We start from the raw sequence: 27,586 nt of genomic DNA, 5'->3' as shown, positions 1-27,586 counted from the left end.
ATTGTTGAAAAATGCCTTTGTTATATTAAGATTGTTCAGTTGGAGCCACCAGCTCACCCCTGCATTATCTGGAAAGCCCTATTCCTCTTTCTTTCTCTCTTCTGCCCTCTCCAAATCCCACCCATTCAGAGAGTCTCCAAACAAAGGACAGGTAACAAAAAGCCCAGTTCCACATTCTTGGCAGCTATTATAGCTCCCCCTCCCCACACCCACAAAGTTGCTAGTTGTCCAAGTACCCACTTAAGTGCTCAGCTTTTGACCATACTTGGGCATAAACCTAGCTTGTGGAAGACACATCATCACCCCTCACCTACAACTTATAAAAATCTCCCTGCATTAGTTTGAGACACAACTTCTCTTGCCTCAAACTCTGGGACTAGAGAACCCACCCAGGAGTTGCTTTGCTCAATATACCTGTTGTTATACTTTTTCAATTTGGCTTTATCTGGCTTACTGCATCAGTGCAGAAACTTATGGGGGGGCAGAAAATCTATTAGAGCTGTGGCCTTTGTATTCCTAGTATCTCAAGAACTTTTATCACAAAGTGATGTTGAATTTTGTGAATGACTTTTTCTTCATCGAATAAGATCATCATGAGCTTTCTGTCCTTAAGTCTATTTATGTGGTAGATTACATTTATTGATTTACATATATTGAACCATCCCTCCATCTCTCAGAAAAATCTAAGTTAATAATGTGTGTAATCTTTTATGTGTTCTTGCATTCAGTTTGTATTTTATTGAAAAATGTGCATCTATGTTCATAAGAGACACTGGTCCATAATTTCTGAATTTGTTGGTTTCCATGTTATGGAATAATTTTTTGTACACTGTGAAGATGTGTTACTCAGATTAGTTTAATAAAAAGCTAAACAGCCAATAAATAGGCAGGATTTGGGGGGGCAGAGAGAATGATGGGAAGAAGGCAGAGTTGCCAACCAGATGAAGAGGAAGAAACACACTCAGGAAGACAGACAAACTACATGAGTCATGTGGCAACATGTAGATGAATAGAAATAGGTTAATTTAAGATATAAGAGCTAGTAGAACAAGCCCAAGCTATTGGCCAAGCTTTCAAAATTAGTAGTAAGTATCCATGTCATCTTTGTGAGCTGGCAGCCCCAAAAAAATTGGTCTATAAATGATGCCCAATATGGGGCCACATATATCCACATAAGGCATAATAAATCTTTTAGTAAGAAGGTTCCAAACACACAAAAGCAGAGCCAAAGGTGGCTTCCTCTACCTGCAGTCTCCCATGTGGGCTGAAGTACAAAAACATAGCACTAAGCCAGGTCTGTGGGGCATAGAGCTCATCTCTCACCAACCTGAGCAGGGCAGAGCCAGCTGCCAGAGTCACCAGCACAAAGCCACTTAGCAGTTTAAGGGTTTGTTCACGATGACAAAAAAGACTAGAGATATGCAATAAAACAGATTCAGATACATAAAACCTCTAAAGAGGTTACAGTGTATTTAACATTGTGTGTAGGCTTAAGAAAAAGAGTATATACAGATAGACAGACAGACAGATAGATAGATAGATAGATAGATAGATAGATAGATAGATAGATAGATAGATAGGTGATAGATAGATGGAGAAGATATATAGATAGATAAATAGATAGATAGACGATAGAGAGATTAAAAATAGTAAAGTCTTTTAAAAAAAAGAGTAAAGTAAAAATAATAAGCCATGTAGAAATGGGAAATACACAGAGAGTCTGGATCCTGTATATTGTGTTGTCTTTGAATTTTTTGATTGCTGATAAGCAAACAATAGCTGCTGAGAGACATTGGATTATAAAAACCATTAAACTAAACAAACCTATATATTTTAAAAATGTCTTAACTTCAAAATATGTTACATTAAGGAAGAAGTTATACTTTTGTTTCCACAGAAATGAAAGGCTGTGGATTCATTCAAGATTGATGGAGATCAGATTTCATTGAGGGAGACCACCTGAAATTCTGGCTATAGACATAAATAAACGAACCTGAAAAAAAACTACAAGACAGGTGAAGTATATTTTACCTGCTCAAACATAAAAAAAAAATCTTTGTCTGGCTTATGTACAATACACAGTCCGTACTTGTGTTAATGCAAATATGTATGTTACCTTTGAAAGTTTATGTGTTTTCAGAGCAAGGTAACCAGACACCAATGAAAATTGGTGGCTTGGGCGATCTAGTAATTCAGAGTGCCTCTTTTACAATTTCCTCAGAGTTCTGCATCCAGAACACCTTCAAGGATGCTGGCTGAGATGGTCTAGCCTCACAGACTATTGTAGCCAAGACTTGACCACTATCTTAATTTTCTCAGGGTCCTCCAAATATTCCAGCACCCCCAGATAACAGGAAGCTGTCTAGAGAATACAACACCCACATTTCCAAGAGATGGGGTGGGTGATTTTTGGTCATTCAGTGGGCTATAGATGTTTGTTGTTGTTTAGAGGGGTTGGTTACAAATTTCTATTGATCATGGTCAGAAAAAACAGAACAAAGGAGATTAGATTAAAGGATCTCTCTCTGAAAAGAAAGGGGGAATATAGTATAAAATGATAAGATAAAAGGGCAGATTGTTGAGTCTACTTTTGAAAAACCACTAGTCTCAAATATTTTACAATGATATGGGTTTTTATATATTGATAAAAATTTAAGGGTATTTTTTTAGAACTTAATGTACATTTCTACTCCTGTTTAAGGCATTGTACCTATGCAGCTCATTTAAAAATGTAATGTAAATTTCTAGTCCTTGAAAGTTATTATTATAAACTATTTAGGATAATAAAGAAATGCAGGTTAGTAGTTAGTTACCTATAACAATCAAACTTGTAGTCATATTAGGTATGTTTTCAAGGTCAAACAGAGATATATTTTAGATAGATGGTCTTCAAACACTTCAGAGACCTATAGAATATTGCATTTAAAATCGTTTAATAGCATAAGGCTTTCTCATGATAGTGAAACTAATCTGCTCCTGGCATCACCAATTTACTTCAAAAAAGAAAATGGCCATCAAAGAATCTCCATATGGAACTTGCTTTAAATACAGCAAAGCTAGCCATTTAGGCAAAAAAACTTCCCTTACCTTGACTGCTTACATTATTCTGTCTAGACTGGACAAGTAAAACACAAAAGAAGGTGACTGACAAACTTTGTCAAGGCAAAGTAGGATAGTCCTTCAAAATTCCTGCTTCAGAGAAGAGTCTGTCACATATTCTAGACATATAGGTTAAAGATGGGTGCCTCGATATGACAAAGGAACCTTGGGTTACTGTTCAGGCAGCCAGATGTCTCTGTCATTTCTTAGTTTTGCAATGTGCTTGCTCCACATTTCCTGTTTACTCAGGTAATAGTATATCATTCTTGGATCTTTGATGGGGTTGCAGACAAGATAGTTATAGTTTTATAGTTTTCCTTGTTATTAAATTCAGAAAAGAAACTTTAAAAAGATAAAATTAAATTGTTTATCTAAAAGACATGTTTTAAGGTCTAAAAAGATTTTTTAGGCTGGTAATACAAGTTATAATAGAAAATGGTTTGGGTATAGAACTTTGGACTCACTAAGATAGGATAGATGATATAGAACTTTCTCCAAATTTGCCAAATACATATGGACTAAACATTATAAATGTAATTCTTATTTGATAATTGTTCTTATTATATATAGTTTTACTATGTTAGAGGTAAAACCAATCCTTTTTATTTAGACAAAAAGCAATGTTGTGGGATATTTGTACACTGTGTAAAGATATGTCACTGTGATTGGTTTAATAAAAAGCTAAACCGCCAATACCTAGGCAAGAGGTATAGGTGGGACTTCTGGACAGAGAGAGCTCTAGGAAGAAGAAAGGGGGAGTTGCCAGCCAGACACAGAGGAAGCAGAACATGCAGGAGGAGAGGTAAAAGCCACAAGCCATGTAGCAACACATAGATTAATAGAAATAGGTTAATTTAAGTTATAACAGCTAGTTAGAAACAGACTTTGCTAAGGCCAACCTTTTATAATTAATTTTAAAAAAAAAAGTCTCTGTGTTGTTTGGGACCTGGTTTGTAGTTGAATTTTTTTTTAGTCTTGCCTGGCCCATGGTCAGGACAAATCTCTCTCACCCGCCAGTTCCACAGCCATTTAGACCCAACTAAGTAAACACACAGAGACTTATATTGCTTATAAACTGTATGGCAGTGTCAGGCTTTTTGTTAACTAGTTTTTTATCTTAAATTAACCCATTTCTATAAATCTATACCTTGCCACATGGCTCATAGCTTACTAGTATCTTACATGTTGGTACTCATGGCGGTGGCTGGCAGCATCTCCTGACTCAGCCTTCCTGTTGCCAGAATTCTCTTTTTGCTTGTCCCGGCTATACTTCCTGCCTGGCCACTGGTCAATCAGCATTTTATTTTTCAGGGTGATATTCATAGCACTTCTTTTTTTTAAGCACTTTTTTTATTTATATATTTATATATAAATATATAATCTTTTTTTAAAAAAAAGAAGGTTTTAACTTTTATATAGTAAAATTATATATAACAAAACAATTATTAAGTAAGAATTAGTTATAATATTAAAGAAGATATCTTATTTATCTTATATTTGTGAGTCTAAGGTTTTATATTTAATTTATCTTTTATCATAACTAAAGAAAATTATAACTATTTAGTCTTTAACTACATTAAAGAACTTAGAAGGATATAATATTACCTGAGAAATGGGAAAAGGACACAAGCAACTTTCGGGAGTCTTGTGAGAGTAGATAGAGACAGTTGGCAGTCTGGACAGTTAATGTTTTTTTGTAAAGTTGGGGCATTTGTCTTTAACCCATACCCCTAAAGTCTTTTAGTTATTTTTTTGTGTGTGTGTTTTAAAGAATGTCTGGCAGTTTTTTTCTGCGAAGCAGGAACTTGAAGGACCATTTTGTCAGGCAAAGTTTAGTAGTTATCTTTTTATGGGTCTTGTATGTCTAGTTGATCAAGCAGTTTAGGTAAAAACAGTTTTTTTGTTTAAATGGCTATTTTTATTAAGGTGAAGATAAACTCTATATAGAGTGTTTTTGATGTCTATCCTCCTCTCTGAAGTAAATCAGTATTGTCAGGAGCATACATGTCTCATAGTCTAGAAAGTCTAAATTTTTTAAAACATTTTAAATGTCATATTTTGTAGATCTTTGAAGTGTTTGAAGATTATCTATTTATTTGAAATATATCTATGTACACCTAGGAGACTTAACTAACATGGTTACAAGTATGAGTATCATAGATGACTAATTATTAATTTATTTTTAATTATTTATCATAATCTAAATGAGTTACATAAACATAATATCTTAAACGAGAATAGAAATATATATAGTAAAACAAAATTAACTTTAAATTTGTATTAATAAACTAAAATTTAAAGTAATGTAAAACATTTTAAACAAGTTGTTTTTTAAAAGTAGATTTAATAATCTATCTTTTTATCTTATTATATTTATTTATTTATATATTTATATCATATCCCCTTTTCTTCTTTAGAAAGAGATTGTATTTATAATCAACTTGATTTAAATAAAAATATTGGTTTTTCTCTGTCCCACACCATATCAGACTGGTTGGTGAGACAAAGAAAGACTCATTACAAAGAACCAAGTCTTTGTTTCACTGATTCTTCATCTTATTTTTTTTCATTTCTATTTAATTACTTTCATCCCTGATTTTACCATTTTCTAGATGTTGATTATTCTTCTTTTTCTAAGGCCTCAGGTGCATCATTTTAGTTATTAACTTGAGATATCTTCTTCCATAATAAATATAGTATTTATAAGCACTAAGAAATATGTGTGGTAAAACAGAGAGCGGGTACAAGATGCTAGATTCAACACTGGCTCTGATACTGTCCTTTATCCAAGGATTTAGCAAATTTTCTTGTCACTTAACATAGAGTCAATAATCAGTAAGATAGCCAGATTTGGTAGTGCAGGCCTTTAATCCCAGCACTCAGGAGGCAGAGAAAGGCAGATCTCTGTGAGTTTAAGGTCAGTCTGGTCTACAGAGTGAGTTCCAGGACAGTCAGGACTACACAGAGAAACCTTGTCTTAAAAAAACAAACAAGCCGGGCGGTGGTGGCGCACGCCTTTAATCCCAGCACTCAGGAGGGAGAGCCAGGTGGATCTCTGTGAGTTCGAGGCCAGCCTGGTCTCCAAAGCGAGTTCCAGGAAAGGCGCAAAGCTACACAGAGAAACCCTGTCTCAAAAAAAAAAAAAATAATAATAATAATAAGAATAAGAATAAGAATAATGTATGTGTACTAACAATTAAATTATGTTGATGTTTGGTGAAAGATATATCACAAACTTCATTAAAGTAGTACAAGAAGAAAACACATGATAGGCTGGGGTGATAACTCAGCAGTTCAGAGCACTGGCAGATATTCCAAAGTACCTGGGTTCAATTCACAGCAGTGACATGGTGGCTTACAACTTACAACCCCAGTGCCCACATGGGCACGGCATGCTTGTGGTGTACAGACATATATGCAGACACAAAGTACCCATACACATGAAAGTAATAAACAAATATTTATTTATTTATTTATTTGTTTGTTTAAAAAAAAGAATAAAACACATTAGAGGCTTCTTAACACCTTGCTTTTCAAAGACATTAAGAAGCTGTTTGTCACATAGTGAACATAATGTCTATAAGTATTAAAGAATATGTACCTACAAAACATAATGTGCTCTCAGGAGTGGTGGTGCACACCTTTAATCCTAGCACTTGGGAAGCAGAGGCAGGCAGAGCTCTGTGAACTTGAGGCCAGCCTGGTCTACATAGTGAGTTCAATGACAGCCAGGGTTACACAGAGAGACCCTAAAAAAAGAAAAAAACATAAAAAGAATGTGTTGATGCTAGAAGTCTTCCTTACACAAAGACCAAGCCTCTTTTCACATAGTGAATATCAAGTTAGGAGCACTAAGGAATTCTAAATAAAACTGAAAAGTATTCTCACTAGATTTAAGATTCATTTAAAACTAAATTCTCTTAAAGAATGCAAGAAAAAATGCATTTGCAGCTCTTCAGAATACTTTGTGCTTTGAAAGTCTTGTAGTGCTTCTTTGCATATCACAAATATAACATGAATACAGTGTTTACAAACACTAAAGAATGTGTGCTTATAAGACAATTTGATGTGGAAGTAAGATGATAAGATGCACCACACACTAACTCCTTTCACTGAGTGCAAGAACGCACAACTTAGGAATCTGAGTCTTGTGTATATAAAGTCCAGTCTTGTGTATGTAAAGTCCAAAACAGGCCTCTTTTCCCATAGTACATACCAAGTTAAGAAGCATTAAGGGCTGATATGGTGACATAGACTTTTAATGTGCACAGACAGGAGAAACAGAAGCACACAGATCTCTGTGCATCTCGGAGCAGCCTATTCTAAAACAGTTCCAGACCAGCCAGGGCTTTGAAGTGAGATCCTATCTAAGAAAGGGGGTAGGGAGGCTGGAGATGGTTCAAATGGCTAAAAGTACTTGGTGTTCTTGCACAGGACCTGGATTTCATTCATAGAACCCACACAGTGCCTTGCAATCATCTGTAACTCTAGTTCTAGAGGATCCAGTGCCCTATTCTGACCCCTGTGAGCACTGTACACAAATGGAAAACTCTGGAACAATGGACTAGAAAAGCAGTTGAACGCTGTTGGCAGATCTTAAAGGGTAGTTCTAGTAGAAACTTGGAAAACATGCTGAGAGCCATGTGTGAGAGCCAGTTATATTTTAAGTTTTAATTACTATGCCCTAGAGAGCCATGAAACAAAAATGCTTCTGATCTATAAGTCCCTTGCCCAAAGACAGATAGTTCCTGAAATACTGGGAGCAAACATTTATGGGAGATAACAAGCCACATGTTTTTACTTCCCTAAACAAGTTTTAACCCATCTGTACCAGATGTGCTTGATCACATGTGGGTGGGAGGTTCACAGACAGGAAATATAGCAGGATGTATGCTTCCCTCTGATTGGATATAGGCTGGAGGTATGCCAGGATGTATGCTTACCCATGATTGGACCTGATGGAAAATACTTATGATGCTGCAAAACTTGATTCAGAGTTATTTCCCAGGAACCTGTATATGGACCTGGCCAGAGCCCATCCAGGTCAGTATTTAACTAAAACTTGCTAAAAAAAAAAAATTGACCTCAAACTATGGCAATCAGAGGGATTAACATTTTCTGGAGGCGCCCAGCAAGATTCTGAGCACCCACTCAAATTCTAAAGCTGGACCTTCACTCTGGAACTCCAGGGATGAAGGGCTGCTTCAGAAAGCATGTGCCTTGAGATGTTCCAAGGCTCTGAAGCTGCCTTCAGTTTGCAGACTATCAGACTGAACTGCCATGATGAAAAATTCAGCAAACATCTACAGAGGCCTCCTGGTGAGTCATAGTCTGTTTCTGTATTTTGAGATTCCTATCTGGGATGTGGTGGGGGTTCAATGGGACCCCAGTATTTTCCCATCCAGGGAATATTTCAAGACATCACCCAGCCATCTGATTCTGGTTCTGGTTCTGGTTGGAAAGTTTTTCTTGTTTCTCATGGGAAGTTTTCACTTGTTGGAAATTTTTGTTTGTCAATTTGTAGAGAAAGTTGGCCCTCTCAACCTTTCCCAAGGACTGTGGATGGAAGGGGATGTGGAGCTTCCTGGAAATGTTGAGAGCTTCCAACATGAGCTCTATGACCTTGAAAGTGAAGGCTGGACAGTTGTCCATTTGTATGGTCTGTGGCAGGCCAAATCGAGAGATGATTTGGTCCAAGAGTACCTGAGCCACCACATCTGCTGTTTCCCTGGAGGTGTCAAAGGCTTCTCTCCAACCTGTAAAGATGTCAACAAGAGCTAGGAGATAACATGGTTTTTATGAGTAGAAATGTGGGTAAAATCAACCTGCCAAACCTCTCCCAGTTGGTGTCCTCAAAGCTGGTGCAGAGGCTGACATATCTGGAGGGCCTCCTACAGTTGGCCTTGGCACATATCTGACAGGAGGAGTGAACCTGTGAAACATGAGCTTGAAGTTGGGTGAGGTCAAAAAGGAGCTAAGAAATGGAGCAAAGCTTTGGGGCCTATGGTGGATGTCTGAAATGATGGACAGTGCCTAGTCCTGAGGGAAGATGAGATGGTTATTTAAGTAGAACCATCCTTCCTTTATCTGTGTGGCCCCTTTTTTCAGGAGTTTGTCCCTCTCCTCTAGTTGATAACAAGGCTATAGGAGGATGTCAAAACGAAAATATGTTCTGTTGATCCAGAGGAGCTGGAGGCCAGTCCCCCAGGCTACTGAGTCAGCCTTTGCATTGCCTAAGGCCACTGGGTCCTTGCAGGACTGGTGTCCCTAGCAGTGAATTATGGCTACTTCTGCAGGGAGCTGGATGTCCTCTGAGAACTAACTCCCATAAGTTAACTATGGGAGTGCCCTTGGTAGTGAGGAAGCACATTTCCCTCCAAAGGACAGAATGGGTATGGATTATTAAAAAAGGCATATTTACAGTCAATATAGATGTTAGCCCATTGACCCTCAGCTGTCTGAAGCACTCTAGTCAAGGTGATTAATTCAGCCTTTTGTGAAGAGATCCCCATTGGCAGGTGGGTTACTCTGACTGTTTTAGTAGAAGTGACCACTGAAGAATACACCACCTGGTGGTTTCCTGATCTATCGATAAAAGAACTTCTCTCAACAAAGAGGGTAAGTTGAGGTTTGTGAGGGGTTGGTCTAGGAGACCAGGCTGGAGTGAGCATAAGGCCTCCACAGCCTCTGGGTAGGAGTGAGAGGAGGTCTCAGAGGAGGAAGGAGGGTTTAAGGGCAGGGCTGGGAACCAAGGTAATTTGGGGTTTTCTAGAAAGAGTAAATGAAAGACTTGGACTCATGAGGGCCCAAGGATGGAGAGAAATGACTCAGAAGATCTGAGAGGTGGTGGATGGAGTATACTGTGACTGACTGGAACAGGATGATCTTGAGTCTCCTGCATGAGTTCAGCCATTGCTGCTAGGGCTCTCAAGCATGGCTACCATCTGCAGATAGTAAGGTCTAGTTGTTTAGACAGAAATACAATGGCCCAGTTGGAAGACCCAACCAGTTGGACTAGAACCCCAGTGGCGACTCCCAACCTTTCATCTGTATAAAGGTGTTAAGCTCAGGAGGGGTCTGGAGGAGCTAGGGTGGGAGCCAATAAAAGGGGATCTTGAAGTAAAGAGAAGTGGTGGTGGATGGTGGCCAGGTGGCTGAGGGGCCCTTTGGGAGTCTCTGGCTGCCTGGTGTAGGAGCTTGGCTGTAATGGCAAAGTTAGGGATCCAGTGACAGAAGAATCCCATCAGGCCAAAAAATGAGAGCATCTGATCCAAGGTGATTGAGGGGGCTATAAATCCCACAGGGCTTGGGCACTGTCAGAGGTGAGGGTCTTAGACCCTGGGCTGAGTTGAAAATCCAAATACACCACAGTAGGAGAGCATAGCTGAGCCTTAGATGGGGAAACATGATATCCCAGAGAGCTAAGGTAGTTCAAGAATGGAGAGATGGCTTGTTATGACAGAGGCAGGGTAGAGCTGCAGAGAAGCAGGTCATCTACGTATTGGAGGAGTGTGCTAGGACTGGGGTCAAAGGTAAAAAGATCCTGAGCCAAGGCTTGGTCAAAGAAATGGGGGCTATCCCAAAAACCCTGAGAAAGAACAGTCCATGTAAGCTGTCTGAAGGAGCAGGTGAACTCAAAGAGGAAGTATGAGTCAGGGTGAAAGGGACAGTGAAAAAGGCATCTTTCAGGTCAAGAACAGTAAAGTGGGAGGTGACAGGAGGAATATTAGACAGGAGATTTTATGGATTGTTAACCACTGGGTTGTTGGAATAACTGCCTCATTAATGAGGCAGAAGTCTTGAACTAAATGGTAAGCCTTGGAGGGCTTATGCATGGGAATAATGGGAGTGTTGCAGGGTGAGTGGATAGAAATTAAAAGTCCCTGAAATAAAAGGCTGGTGATAATAGGCTTAAGACCTTAGTGACTGGTTTCAGAAATAGGAAACTGGGGTCTGGAAGGAGGCGGGGGTCCTTAAGGTAAATTAAGACTGGTGGGTGGTGAGTAACCACCACCAGAGTAGAGGTATCCCATACTTGAGGACCCACTGGAATGGAGGGTAGGGATAGGCCAGTTTGAGGTAGGAACCTGTGAGTCTATTAAGAGGAGAAAAAGGTGAGAATCAGGAGAGGGTGTAGGGGCCAAGGTGAGTGTGGCCCCAAAGTGGCTGAGACTATCAAGGCCAAGTGAAAAAGGCTGTGACATGCACAGTAGCACCCTGACCCAGAGGAACCTGAAAATGGACCCCCAAGATGACAACTGCTGATGTAAGACTCAGGGCCAAATCAAGAAACGCCACAATAGCCATAGAAGCAAAGTTCGTCAAACAGCACACACATAAATACTTCAGCCCTTTGTTTAATGAAACAAGCTTCCTTACAACTCCCAGAATCTGTGCCATTGATTCTGAGTCTTCTCACTCCCTGCCCCCAAGGACACTTGGACCAGTAGCCAGAACAGCAACAATTCTGGCCCCCAACATAGATGGATCCTTACCTGGGACTGACACTTTGGGTTCTTTTTAACTTCCTCTTTGAGTTGTCTTCTTTCTTTATTGCTGGCTGGCTTGCTGCCTGGACCCTGACCTCATTCCAGTGACCTGACTCGCCCCCTCTAGCTGACTTCAGTGAATTGCCCCCCTTTCATGTCTCTGTTTATCCCTCCCAGTTGGTGAGTATTAGGGTGTCTCTCTCACGCTCTTTTCATTCCTTTCCCCACGCTCGTCTTTAGGGCACATACTGTTTATTTTTTATTGATCCCAGCATTTCCACATAAGGGCTCGCCACCCAGGAAATGGAACCAAGAACTGACCCCAAAAATGGTCTTTTCTCTCTGGAGACACTGTATAGGTAAGCAGTCATGGCCTAAAAAACTGTAGAAGCCCCCCACAAAGCACTTACACTTAGTACCAAAACAAGCCTTTCATCTCATTTCTGGCCCAAGACCTCAGGAGGGACCTTCTGCAGCTCTGAACCAACTGAAGTCTCTTGCCTGGGGCTACTCTCCAGGAAAGACTGAAGGGATCTCTGTCCACTGGAAGGACCCCAACAGCCCACTGTAGGGTGTGGTTGAAGGTTGTTAGTCTGTTACTCTATTCTTCAATCCGGTTATGTGACCACCAGTTAAATGTCAAAGGGCAGTGGCCGGTCTCCTAAACTCACAGTCACAGTCAGGCTTCTGGCTATCCCCTGCAGGAATCCTCTGCTTCTTCCCCCTGGGAGGAGGGGGAATGTTCCTCTCTCAGTATGCCAGTTCTTTTTAGTTACTGTCATCTCCTACCTCCCCCGCCCACCCAGAGCCACCCACCCCCCCACCCCCAGCAGCATCTCTGAGCTGGTCTGCCCCATGCACTGCCAAGCTCAGGAAGTCACTGCTGCTGTCACTGTCACCTGCTTGCCGCCCACCCAGCAGCATCTTCCTGTTGCTGGTCTGTCCCAGGTGCCACAGAGTGCAAAGAGCCACTACCACAGCTACTGCTGCCGCCTGTGGTGGCCCCTCTGCAACTGGTTGGCTGCTGCCTGCACTCCAAAACACGGTCGGGTGCCCATTCCTGAGCACAGCTCGCTTCCCAGCTATGCAAGTCTTGAGCGGCAGTGGAGGTTCACTGTCCCCCAGCCCCCCACTCCTCCCAAGCCCAGCCTGTAGCTCGGTCAGCAGCGGCCCAGCATTCAGTGTTCCCGCTCTCACTTCTCCACCTTCCCCAACAAAGTTACAAAGGCGACAGTTGTGCACTGTCCTGCCCTTCCTCACTGCCTGTCCTGAGACAAGCCCACTTCCCAGGTGGCAGTGGAGGCATGCTGTTCTCCCCCTGCTATGGTGGCAGCACTGGAGAGAAGGCAGAGCCGCCTGAGACCTGAACACCCTGCGATCTGGCAGCTGTGATCATTATTGAGAGAGTGCCTGGATCCCGGGCCACTTTCTGTTCCTGCTGACAGCCACAGGAAGCACCCAACTCTGTTCAGCAGCTGTGGCTGTGATCAGGGGAGGGTGGCTGACAGGCACCTCAAGCACTGAACTCCCATGAGAGTACATTTTTTACCTGCCCTTTTAACAAACAATGGGTAACTTTCCTTCTTCCATAAAGGAGCCTCAGATATTGGCACTTAAAGCTCTTTTACAGACCAGAGATATTCGCATCAAGCACTCCCACTTCGTTGGTTTTTGGGCTGAAGCCTCTGCCATAGCACCCTGGATATCCCCAGAGAACATTTAGGATCCTTTTTTATGGATGCGTATTCTTTTGTTGGCCAGAAAAAGGGAGGGTCAAGAAGGGAAATCCCCTCATGCAGCATTTGTACCCTACTATTGGGCAGTATAGTCTGTATAAAATCAGGTACCATGGATGATGTTCTTAGAGCTTTTAATGACCACTGTAAGACACAAAAAATGAATTCCCTCTTGCTTGACTTCCCACATCCATATGTAGAGCCAGATTTGAAGGATGAGGACAACTCATCAAAGAAACCTCCTATACAATCCCCTCCCACCTCACCTCCTACAGAGGAAACTCTGTATCCTTGGCCAGAACTCCCCTCATGTTCATGCCCTGAAGAGCCTCACTGTGATTCCCTTAAGGCAAAAATCCCCCTCAGTAATTAAAGCCTGTACTGCGCCGGGTACCTGAGTCCCTTATGCAAGCCCCAACAACTAAATGTCACTCTACTAATCCTTTTGCCTTTCCAGTCAATGTAGGATCTAATGTGGTCAACCATCCCTAGATGCACACCCCTCTTACAGATCTGTCTTTTATTCATAAAGTCATTAATGAATCAGGTCCTGACTTGCCATATTTTGAACAGATGCTGAGACAATGGGCAATGCATTTACAAACCTATTATAATTGGTTCCATTTAATGAAAGCAGTACTCGACCCCACTGCCTTTCGTAACTGGCAAGCGGCCTGTGAAGAACAAGCTGAAGCACAGGCACACCTGAATATTCAATATAATATTGCTATTTCTCAAGATATGCTGACCAGCAGGGACCAATATGTTGATCCTGTGACTCAAGCCCACATGCCTGCATGCCTATTTTCAGCAGGTCTCTGACTTTGCATTTAAAGCCCTGAAATCCTGCACTCCCTGGATCCAACTGCATACTTTGGTAATCTGATACAGCAGCCCGGGGAATTGTTTACTGACTTCTTAGCCCAAGTCAATGAGGCAGCGGAGAAATGGGTGGATCCTGGTCCAACCAGGGAGATGTTCATTAAGCAATTAACATGGGAAGAGCTTAATGCCCCTACCCACAATGCAATTTGCAGCAGTGCATAATGAGGACATCCATAAATGGGTGATCACCACTCAGGACCCATAGCTGCACTTACAGCCTCTCTCAATGCATTATTAGCTTCCAAAGATAATGATTGTGGTGAGTCCTCTCCCCACTCACTTGAACGTTCTTGTTGGGGCTATGGTTAGTAAGGTCACCTTCATAGAGACTGTCCTAAAGCTAGATGCAAGACCAAATGCCCCCAAAGCCCCAAATGCCAAAAAGAGTTTCACTGGGCAAGTGATTGCAGATATTCCCAGGTTCCTTAAACTCAAAGAGGGGCACCCCTCAGCCCAGCAAGTAAGAGGGGGTCACTCCAAACTCAGACTGTTCTGGATCCTTCCAATATTCTCCCATTCTCCCATGATAACCATCTACCAGGATGGCAGACCCACCAAGGGACTGATGGACACAGGGACAAAAGCCACTCTAATATCTCTTAATGATGCTCCAGCCTTCCCACATTGCAAACTTGAAGATGGCCCAACCATTACCAGGGTAAGAGAAGATAAGCCTTCAAAAACAACCCTTCACCTGGTTCACTAGAAGGACCTTGATGGCAATCAGGGGTGATTCCACCCTGTACATGTTGGGGTTGTGATCTATTAGAGGAAACGGGGGCTATACTTACCACAAATAATAAGGCCTTTTGTGAGGATATAGTAACACATGATATGACAGGTCAATCTGGTAGAAATTCTAGCCTTCACCCCCAATTCTAAGGGCCACTGCCCCACACACAGATATAAATATTCCAAGGCCCATACCACTAAATTAGACATCCCAAAAGCCTGTGTGGGTGGGCCAGTTGCTGTGGGTATCACTCTGTATAAATAAAACACTGATTGGCCAGTAGCCAGACAGGAAATATAGGCAGGACTAATAGAGAGGAAAATTGAGGGAACAGGAAGGCAGAGGGGGAGACTGCCTGCAGCCACCACCAGGACAAGGAAGATGTAAGGTACCAGTAAGCCACAAGCCACATGACAAAGTATAGATTAATAGAAATGGGCTAAATATAAGAGTAAGAGCTAGACAATGATAGGCCTGAGCTAACGGCCAAGCAGTTTAAATAATATAAGCATCTGTATGTTTATTTTATAAGTGGGCTAAGGGACTGACAGGGTTTGGCTGGACCCGGTAAGAAAACTCCAGCCACAAATGGCACCCAATGGCTCAAGTTTCCACCTTAAACCTGACAATATTTAATAACCAATTCTAAACGAAGCCAAAACCAGGTTCCTGCTTCATTTCTTATACCGGCGGCTAGATGCTGCATCATGCAGGTTTGAGCTATGGAGGGTTCGTGGCATGAGTGCAGACTTGACCTAGGCTATGTTACACAGAGGTGTCTTCAAGCTGCGCACTATGCTGTGTGTTGGATATAGTTTTTACTAGTTTTTAAAAAAAAGAGGTTTCTGAGCTACACGCTGCTTTAATAGAAGCATAGACCCACTATTTCTGAGAGTTGATGGTTTCCAGAGCTGGTGGAAAACGTACCACCACCATGTTAAAAAAACTAAAGTAGGAGGAGCCAGCAGCCACATCGCCATTTCAGTCTTAGTATACTACAGTTTAAAGCAATAGGTTCAAGGTAATATAAAAAAAAAATAAGCCACGTAAAGATGGCTACCACACAGAAAATCTGGATTATGTTTTCTTTGATATTCATAACTAAAGAAAAACATTTGATTTCAAAAACTATTGAGTTATGCCAAAATGTATATTTTAAAGGTACCTTGACTTCAAAATTTGGATATAAGGATATGTTGCTTTGGAAAAGAGGCTCTGCTTTTGTTTCCACAGAAAGCCAGAGGCTATGGATTTGTTCCAGATTAAGATACATCAGGTTTGACCAGCCAAAACCCCCTGAAAGGTCTCTAATGACACCAAGGCCCAGATGATCCAACATCTAGAACCGTTTCAAGGCAACTGGCTCAGACAATACACCTTCACAGACTACTCCATGATCCTAAAATTTTCTTTGTGTCCCCATAAGATACAACTGTAGCTAGAGTTTTCCTGCCTGGCCCATGGTCAGGGCAAATCTCTCTCACCCGCCAGTCCCACAGCCATTCAGACCCAACCAAGTAAACACAGAGACTTATATTGCTTACAAACTGTATGGCCGTGACAGGCTTCTTGCTAACTGTTCTTACAGGTTAAATTAATCCATTTCTATTAATCTATACCTTGCCACATGGCTCGTGGCTTACTGGCATCTTCAAATGCGGCTTGTCATGGTGGCGGCTGGCAGTGTCTCCCTCACCCAGCTTCCTGTTCTCTCAATTCTCCTCTCTGTTAGTCCCGCCTATACTTCCTGCCTGGCCACTGACCAATCAGTGATTTATTTATTGACCAATCAGCAACACATTTGACATACAGACCATCCCACAGCATACAACGCCCCCCTTTGAGCAGGAAGTAGTAAGAAAAGCTACACCCAAATTCCCAAATATACCAAGCTGGCTTTGGAGATGGAATTGGCTCACTCCCTCTCTAAATCCAGGCATATTGCTAAAAAAAAAAAAAAAAAAAAAAGGTTAAGAGATTCTTATGTCCCAAATCAGAAGAGCCCTCTGATGTGGGACAGAGAAAAACCAATACTTTTATTTAAAACAGGTTGATTATAAATACAATCTCTTTCTAAAGAAGAAAAGGGGATATGGTATAGATATGATAGGATAAAAAGTAAATTGCTGAACCTATTTTAAAGAGCAACAACTTGTTTAAGATGTTTTACATTGGTATAGATTTTAGTTTATTGATACAAACTTAAAGTTAATTTTGTTATACTGGGTGTATATTTCTACTCTTGTTTAAGGTGTTATGTTTGTACAGCTCATTTAAAATTGTAATGGATAATTAAAAAATAGATTAATAATTAGTCATCTATGATAATCATACTTGTAGCCATGTTAGTTAAGTCTTCTAGGTATACATAGATATATTTCAGACAGATAGGATATATTCTTTAATATTGTAACTGTAATTCTTGCTTGATAATTGTTTTGTCATATATAATTTTACTATGTTAAAGTTAAAACCCTTTTTGAAAAAAGAAGAAAAGGAGAAGTGCTGTGGATATCGCTCTGTGTAAATAAAACACTGATTGGCCAGTAGCCAGACAGGAAGTATAGGTGGGACTAACAGAGAGGAAAATTGAGGGAACAGGAAGGCAGAGGGAGAGACTGCCTGCAGCCGCTGCCAGGACAAGGGAGATGTAAGGTACCAGTAAGCCACAAGGCATGTGACAAAGTATAGATTAATAGAAATGGGCTAAATATGAGAGTAAGAGCTAGACAATGATGGGCCTGAGCTAATGGCCAAGTAGTTTAAATAATTGAAGCATCTATATGTTTATTTTATAAGTGGGCTAAGAGACTGCCAGGGTTTGGCGGGACCCGGAGAGAAAACTCCAGCCATAGCCAGTGGCCTATTATAGAACTCAAGCTATCAGAGTTGAGAAAATTAGATGAAGAGCAATTGTCATTGGGCCGTATTGAACTTTCCCACAGTAGATTTAACACCCCCATTTTTGTAATTAAGAAAAAATCAGGAAAATTTTGCCTTCTGCAAGACTTAAGGCAAATCAATGCACAAATGGAAAAGATGGGCTCCCCTCAGGCAGGGCTGCTGAACCCAGGCATTATTCCCCCAGGACTGCATATTCTTGTAATAGATACTAAAGATGTTTTTTTTTCTCAATACCACTAGCTCCAGAGGGCAGAAAGCACTTTGCATTCACTGTCAGGGAGCTAAATGTTCAAAAACCTGCTTCCCATTATCACTGGAAGGTGTTACCCCAGGGTATAAAAACAGTCCAATTATGTGCCGGTTATATGTTCAACAGGCCTTAGCTAGGATCCCTGGTGAGGTATTAATGATTCACTATATTGATGATATCCTGTTAGCTCTCCTAAGCAGACAGACGCTTCAGGAGTTATTGCTCCAGCTCCTTGAGGGCTTAGGAGCCCTTCACCTCAAGGTGCCTCTAGAAAAGATACAATGGCTACGCCCATTTGCCTTCTTAGGTTTCCAAATCAGCCAAGCCATCCAACCCCTTAATCCCTCTATTATAATATGAGAGTCCTACTCCCTTACAGACCTCTGTAGATGTAATTCTGAACAGTTTTATTAAATAAGAAACACAGAGCCAAAGGCAGAGTTAAAAGCTCAAGAGGTCAGAGCAGCAGCCAAGAGCTAAGACCAAGACCACCTTCTTACCCCTCACTGTAACTATCGTCCTTCCCCTCTGAAAGAGACCCTCTTCCTGTGTGTCTGTCTTTTTACTGACTTTTGGTTCTGCCTTCTCATTGGTTGTAAACCCAACCACATGACCTCCTCATCACTCTCTGTCTATACAAACCTCCAGGTCTCTATGGTTGGTATTGAGATTAAAGGCATGTGTCTCCATGCTGGCTGTATCCTTGAACACACAGAGATCTGCCTGTCATGTGATTGGGATTAAGGGCATGTGCTACCACTGCCAGACTTCTGCTAAATGGCTTGCTATTAGCTCTGACTCCCAGGCAACTTTATTTATTAACATAAAAATAAAATCACATTTCAGCACAAATAAAATATCACCATAGACCTCCAGTAACTCTGTGGCACTATTAATTGGCTCAAACAATTTCTCCCAATTCCCAATGAAGACATGAGACAACTGTTCTCCCTTCTCGAGGGGCATACCTCTCCCTCTGCAAAAATACAGTTGACAGAGGGGATTAGGTATCTCTTAAAGAGGGCTACTGGACTTGCCTATAATGCCTCCCTAAGGAGACATGATTCAAATGTTCCCCTGATAGCCCTAGTCCTTTGGACCAAGGGCAGCATATTGGGAGCACTGTGGCAGTCAGGCCCCTTAATCTGGATACATCTATCACATTCTGAGCTATCCCGTATCACCTTGAAGTTTAATATTGCCTTTTAGATAGACATTAAAGCAAGAGCAACTGCTAGTAGAATCATGGGCCGGGAGCCAGACAAGATTTTCCTTCCCTTCTCCCTCCAAAATACTCAGCCCTTATGGGCAGACTCTCTTCCCTTACAGAAAATAATTACAGGTTTTCCAGGGACCTTGGATAACCACTTTCCCCAAGATGAATGTTTGTCAGTCTTGTCACTCCTCAAGTTAACTTTAAGCCCATCAAATGTCTCTCTTTCTCAAGTGGCTATAGACTTTATAGATGCCAATAAAATGAACTTTGGCCTAATTATCACAATGCCCAATAGCAAAGAAATAACTCACACCCAACTCAACCCAGGCTCTGTCCAAATGGGGAATTCCTGGCCATCCTTAAAGTACTGGAGTTGAGCCAGTCAATGCCCATAAACATTTTTTCAGACAGCCAATACATGACCCAGGCATGCAAGCTGTTGTCCTTTGCTAAACTAAAAACCCTTAGATATCCATCTCAATGACCATGAAAGCAATACAAGACATGCTAGAGAATAGGAGGCATCCCTGGTATATATCCCATATTTGATCACATTTGGGATTTCCAAGAATGCTGGCTACTGGCAACCACCATGTGGATAAAATGATCATGACAGTGTTTCTGCCAGCACTGGAGCAGGCCAAGTGCTTACACCAACAATTCCACCTGCCACCTCACAACCTCCATAAACTTCTGTCAGACTTGCCCTTGTCAAGCTGTAAGCAGCTAGCTTGAACTTGCACCACATGCACCCCTTAGCACCTTTGGGGGCCCTGAATCAAATGGGAGTAAATCCCAGAGGCCTAGTACCTAACATGCTATGGCAAATGGATGTTACTCACTATGCCCCCTTTTGCAATTTTAGGAACATGCATTTGATTGTTGATACCTGCTCCACCTTTGTTTATGCAATAGCCCAAATGGGAGAAAATGCATCAGAGGCCATCAAAGCCTTAAAAACAGCCATGATGGCAATGGAAGTACCCTGAGCACTTAAAACATACACCTCCCAATCATTGAAGCAATTTCTGCATCATTGGGGCATCAAGCACATGATGGGGATCCCCTATAACCCACAAGGCCAAGCAATTGTGGAGAGGGCAAACCACTCAATTAAAGAGGAGCTATCTAAATTACCATCAGAATCTAAAAGAGACCCACATTTGGCCTAAGTGGAGATTCTTTTTAAAAGGAACTTCTTGGCATTTAATAATGGAAGCCTTAGCCTGGCATACAAGCACTGGGCATCCCTCCCCAGGGAGACCCTGCTTCCTCTAGTAAGATGGAGGGACCCTCTCACCAATATCTGGCAGCCACCCTCCCCCATGTTGACATGTGGGTGAAGTTACATTTGTGTCTTTCCACAGGATTGGACCAAACCCATATGGGTGCCTATCTGAGATGTCACACCTGCCACAGACCAGGAGAACATACCAGACTAGGAAGACACTCCATCACCTATGTCCTTGGCATAATTCATGTAATTGTGGGTACAACCTTGGGCAATCCCCAAACCCCAACCGACAAGACATGGCTCATTATCAAGACAGATACAGGAGACATAGCATATAGAACCAATTCTTTAAATCATCCCAGAGGGACTTGGTTCCCTGATCTTTATGTAGACCTATGTGACTTGGTAGGAGAAGCTTGGGACCACTCTGATCAGGACCCATTTACAGTGTATTAGTGTAACTCCTCTGGAGGTCAAAATAAAACCAGAAGTCTTGGGTTCAATGTATGTCCAGGGCACTCATGAACCAAAGAAAAAATGACACAATGTGGTGACATGAGTGACTATTTCTGCAAGGCCTGGGGATGTGAGTCCACAGGCTGGATAGCTTAGATGCCCCCTGTTAAAGGGGATCTCATTACTGTACAATATGCAGGAAATATGAAAACACTGGGTACACCTGCAGGTTTGGGGGGAACTGAGTGGACTGTGGCCCCTGCTATGACAAAGAGAGGTTCCCCTATCACCCAGGAGCCACTCAAAAGGGAAGATGCAATCAACTAGTCATTAAATTCATGGAGGTGGGAAAAAAGCAAGATGGGTCAGCAGGCAAAACATAGGGGTTGAGATTATACCACTCAGGGTATAATCCTGGGCTATTGTTTACCATAAAACACCTCCAAGAGCCATAAGAATGGCAATTAGACCTAATACCATCCCTGCATACATCCTCCCACCCACCAAGCACTACTACCACATCCTTAACCACAGCAGGTGAGAATTCTACCAATGTCTCCCACGTAATAGGCAGAGACACTCGCCACTACACCATAGTAACCCCCAAAACCTCCAACCTGGAAAGAATCTCTACAGAAGCCCCTAACATTGACCCTCTGGTAACTTTGGTAGAGAAAGCCTACAGAGTCTTAAATTCCTCTAGGTCTAATACAACTACCTCTTGCTGGCTCAACAGAGCCCGCTGTATTATGAGGGAATAGCAACACTAGGCTCTTTTACAAGTAGTACTGATTCAAAGTCTTGTCACTGGAAACCCAGAGTGTCCCTTATGCTCCAGCAAGTAATGGGTAAAGAGCTTTGTGTGGGAACAGTTCCCTCCACTCATCTACATGTTTGCAACCAGTCTCATGCATTGTGCAATAGTTCACAATTCTTTATTCCCCACAATGATACCTGGTGGGCCTGTCCTACAGGATTGACACCTTGTACTCACACCACAGTGTTCCTCAATAAAAAGAGGTTCTGCATGCTAGTATGGCTGGTCCTCAAACTCCTCTATCACCCGAATGAGGAATTTCTTGCTAAATGGAGCATGGCCTCAAGGAGCAAGGTAAAAAGAGAGCCATTAATTGCACTTACACTCACTATCTTTTTGGGAGCCAGCCTAGCTGGAGTTGGGACAGGAACAGTCTCACTGATTATTGAAAATCAACACTATGCCAGCCTAAGAGCAGCCATTGATGTCAATATAGAAAGGTTGGAGAGCTCCACCACCCATCTTCAGTAATCCTTATCCTCCCTTGCAGAGATGGTTTTACAAAATAGGCAGGGGGTTGGATATAATGCACCTTCAACAAGGAGGGTTATGTGTAGCCCTAGGAGAGGAATGCTGCTTCTATATAGATCACTCTGGCATAGTGAAAGATTCCATGGCAAAAGTAGGGGGGGGAAAGGACTTAACAAGAGAAAAAGGGAAAAAGAGGTGAACCAGGGTTGGTATGAATCTTTGTTTTATTTGTCACCCTGGCTGACCACATTAATTTCCACTCTGCTGGAACTGCTTATGATCGTATTTCTTACTCTAGCATTTGGGCCATGCCTCTTTAATAGAGCCATGATCTTTGTTCAGAAAAGGGTTGCAGAGGTTGAAGTCCAGACCAGGTGAGATATCAAAGTATCCAACCAAGAGAATCAGGGGGGTAACCGTATGATGATATTGCTAAAAAATTGTTAGCTTTTATTTTTTAGGAAAAAGAAAATGTTGTTGATGCAAAAGAGGATGGCACAGCATATGACACTGGGCAATATGGAAAGATCCAATAGGACAATCATAATTGTAGCATCTAACATAGGTCATCTGTTCAGCACACCATGGCAGATTCCAAGGGTGGCACCCTCTGAGGGCTGGTAGTCAAAGATAGGTAAGAGTCCATTAGGTGGGCCAACCTAAAACAGGCACAGTTATCATGTTGGGGTCCCTAAGGTGGAGACGACAAGATTGGAAACAAGAACTCCAATTCCCACTGTTTTCCTGAAGTTTTTTAAAACAGAAGGGTGAAATGAGGCAGATAAGGCCCACATACCAGATAAATGAGCTAAGCCTCAAGTAAAAAAAGCTGTGACATGTGCAGTAGCACCCTACACAGAGGAGCCTGAAACTGGACCCTCAAGATGACAACTGCTGACGTAAGACCCAGGGCCAAATCAAGAAATGCCACAATAGCCACAGAAGCAAAGCCTGCCAAACAGCACACACATAAATACCTCAGGCCTTTGTTTAATAAAATGAGCTTGCTTGCAATTCCCAGAATCTGTGCCGTTGATTCTGCTCTTCTCACCCCCTCCTCCTAAGGGTACCCAGGCCAGTAGAGCCAGAACAACAATACATGGCCTCAGTGGTGGCCAGGGGTCAGGGAAGTACCATGACCAGTGGTCCTACTGGCTGCATTTGAAGCAGACTCCTCACAGAGTTGACTTGGGCTGAGCTCCAGTGGGATGGAGCCACATGGTCAACTTCCCTTGTGCCCCTTGTGGGAGTGCCAGTGGTCTCAGGACAGCTGCCAAGGTGTGGGCTTGGAGTATAGCCTTCTATTGCAGCTGAGCCTAACAAGAAAACTCAGCTGCCTCTTCTCTGGTATTAAAAACTTTAAAAACCATTTTCACCAATTCCTGTATGGGAGTTTGAGGGCAGTGCTCAGCTCTTTTTAATTTCTTTCTAATATACAGCACTGACTGAGAAATGAAATGAGTGGCCAGGACTGTGGCTCCCACTGGGGAAGCTGGGTCAAGGTAAGAATACTGAACCATGGGCTCTTGTAATCAATTTAGAAAAATGGCTAGATTTTCATCAGCTGTGCATAATCTCTCAGAGCTTTTCAAAATTAACAACTTTGTCCAAGACCATTTCCATACCTTGGAGGAGGCAGCAGAATATGAGGTCTCACCTCTGATGGCCATTTTGATCTGGTTGATAGTCCCAACAGGGCTCTGTAGCTAGCACTGCCATTTCACCCACAGGGACTCTATTGTCCACTAGGTGGGTTTGGTCTGCATACTGTCTTGCTGCTGCCTGAACTCAACCTTGCTCCTCAAGAGTGAATGTGGAGGCCTGGATGACATAAAGGTCATGCCACATCAGATCAAAGGCTTGGAAAAGATAAACTCCTTGATATAACAGAAGGATTAGCTGAAAAGAAACCCAACAGTTTTTCTATCTGTGAGAGATCCTGAAGGGATAAGGGGGCATGGACTTGAACAATCCTGTCAGTTCCAACCACATCTCAGAGAGGGCAGAGGAGGGCAGGAGTCTACCAAGACCAGGTGTGAGAAGATACCAGAGAGGATTCAGGTGTTGTTAGGCCAATGTGTGGAAGGAGCCCAGGGTGTAGGTTGTGGCAATGAAGGATAGGGAGGGACAGTAGGAGAAAGGGGAGGAGAGGAAGGCAAGTAAGGAGGAAGAATTTGGTCCTCAAACTTTTTCCCAGAAGGGAAAGAAATAGGGAGGGATGGATAAAGGGAGGAATCTGAGGAATGTTGGCCACTGAATGGAACGTGTGGCACCATAGGAGGGGGAAGGATAGGTAGGGTTCAGGGCTGTGGGGTAGGGGCCAGTGTCTCAGGCAGGATGGTCAGGGCATAATGTTCAGGGTCTCAGTTCGCAGACAGATGGGAATCTGGAGGCGCCATGACCCTAGCCAGCAAGATCAGTGCCATGGAACATTGGCTGCTGAACGGAGGACAGGAGAGCAGAACCCAAAAACCGTGAACATATGGCAGTTCTATCCACTTATCTCAATGCTGGCAAAAATTTTCAATATCATGGAGGATGGTAAATTCAAAAGTTCTCTCCAGTGGCCATCTTGATTGGTTATCAAAAATATATTGTGGCCAGGCCTTAGTGCAACAGAGAAATCAGTCATTCAGGACATATGGTATCAGATAGCCCCAATTTGAATAGATTTTGTAAAAGACACCCCAAGGGTGTTTGGGGATCTGGCTTAGAGCTGCAGGTTCCCATTTCACAAGCCTGTGCCAGAACACAAAGTCTAAAGCAATGCAACCACTTCCATTAGGCTTTGGTTAAAAAAAAAAAAATGGGGATATGCCCTTGAGCAAAACGTTTTCTGAAGAAAGGGTTCCAGGGAACAAAGGCAGGTCTTTGCTCTGGTAACAGGTTGGGGGACTGGCATGGCCATGTCTTTGGCAGGACACCCTGAAAAATGGGAGGAGGCCCTGGGCCTCTAAGGCAATGACTTGGAAAGGACAACTTACCCAGCCGAAAGATGATCTAGTCTGGCAGAGGGTAGGTGTGGAGGAAAGGGGTGTTTTTCCACCACTTGGCTGAGGGCCCATAGGGAAAAAAAAATCAACGCTTCCCAGTCAATGTACCAGATGAAAAGTTTCTGTACCCTGATATGAAGCCTCTCCACTGATGCAGTAATCCAAATCAGACCAAATCAGACTGAATTAAGAAAAAATTCCAGATTTAATGAGTAAAACATTCCTGGATAATTTCTCAGCCCCTATAAAGAAGACAGAGAAAAGAGACTGGAAAACCACATGGCCTTTCTTTGGGGACAGTTTAAATATCCTGTAGGTGGTCTTGAGAATCTTTGGGGAGGATCTGCCATTTGGCAGTTGTTCTGGGATGATGCAGGGTTTGGAGAAAGAAAGAGATGGGGGTGCTGAGGTGGAGTTTCCACCTGAACATCGTGTCTCCCTGTTTTGTTGAGAAGTTTTATCTGTGTTTTCTGGTGTGTCCATAAGTTTTGTTGCAAGCATGAAGCTGAAACAAAAATGGGTCCAACATTTTTGCTGTCTCTGCTGCCAACAACAGCCAGTCACCACTGCTGCCATGGCTGCATTTGTGGTTGGGGCTCAGAATTTATCTCTGAGCTCTCTGGTCACTGGATTCAGGTTAGGATTTCAGATGTTTTTTGAGTATGGGTAACATTAAAGTTGTTTTATGTTGTTTTTATTGGAAAGCTGGCTCTAGAGTTGGATTCTGAGCTCTCCCTTCACTAGACTCAGGCATATTTAAAAGTTTCCTTTATGTCATTGTGTCAATTGACCTGGCACAGTGTCAGGGAAAAGAAAGCAAAGCAAAATAGCCAAAAAGTTAAACTTGCTTTGTGTGAAATTCTGTACCTCAAGATTTATAAGTTTATTTTGCTGGATATGAATAAAAATCTATGAAAAAAAGTTAACTTAAAACTAGTAACATTGGAAGCCGGGCGGTGGTGGCGCACGCCTTTAATCCCAGCACTTGGGAGGCAGAGGCAGGCGGATCTTTGTGAGTTCGAGGCCAGCCTGGTCTACAGAGCGAGATCCAGGAAAGGCGCAAAGCTACACAGAGAAACCCTGTCTCGAAAAACAAAAACAAAAACAAAAACAAAAAACAAAAAAAAAAAAAACTAGTAACATTGGGAATTGATAGTTAAAAATTCATGCATAGGTAATTTTAAAGAAACCATGTATTATGATTCCATTTAGGGATATAAGCGTCATGTGGATTGCCATTATCTTTAGGCAGCCACATAGCTGGTGCCATCTTTTCTAGGATTGGAGAGGATAGATGTCATGTGACTTCATCATCTTTGGGCAGCCATAGAGATGGCAGTCATCTTTGCTAGGTTGGAGAAGAGGGATGTCATGTGATTTGACCACCATCTTGATTAAAGATTACCACATGGAGTGAGCCACCAAACAGGCAACAACAGGTCTCCAAGGAATTTTGGATTAGGATAGATTTTTGTATGATAATTCCTGTCTTGTCCTGAAAACAAGGTTTAAGAAAGTAGGATTTAGAAACAGTGCTTGTTTAATGAGTTATTAAAGCTGCACTTCCATGCTTTTATGTGCAAAAATGTACCTTGCCCTGGCAGCTAAACTTTGTAATTTAAGAATCACCCAGATTATAATGGCTTTAAAGACATGAAGGGGTCATGGAGAACAACTGGAGCTTGCAAATGTGTGGCTGGACTGGAGTTCCCAAAGAGAGCCCTGTTGCAATGAGGGACCTTAGCAGTTTTAGAAAGGCTGGTGCCATGTAGTAGGCACCATAAGCACCAGCCACAATGAAATGGAGCAGGCTGGGATCCAGAAGGTTGGCTATGTATAATGCTGCTAAAGGTTGGGCCAAAGAGGTGATTCAAGTCTCTCAAGAAAAACAAAAAGAATTGTGAATGAATCCCAGATATTGAGCTTTGAATTGTTTGCACTGTTGAAACTTGGTTTTGTCTTATGCAGAGTGTGGTTGTCCTGTATCTTCCCTCTTGAAGTAAAAAAAAAAAAAAAGGTACTTCATTTTTGACATTGCAGCAGTATGCAGTTGAAATTTTTAAACTTTTTTAAGAGGAAATTTTGGAGTTTTACAGAAAATTTAAATTAAAAAGCTGGATTTTTTTAAGGAATGTTCTCTAAAATATTTAAATTTATGAGGCTATGGAACACTTTAAGTTTATAAAATGTTTCATATTATTAATATTTAAATTGAAAAAATAAGTAAATAAAAGGCTAAAAATTAAGACCACAGCTATGAGCACCAAATACTAAACACCAGAAACTAGGATGTTCCTATCTTT

This window comes from Peromyscus eremicus, chromosome 9 (genome assembly GCF_949786415.1).
Source record: "Peromyscus eremicus chromosome 9, PerEre_H2_v1, whole genome shotgun sequence".
In the NCBI taxonomy this organism is placed as follows: Eukaryota; Metazoa; Chordata; class Mammalia; order Rodentia; family Cricetidae; genus Peromyscus; species Peromyscus eremicus.
Note: the sequence above shows the minus strand (reverse complement) of the source record.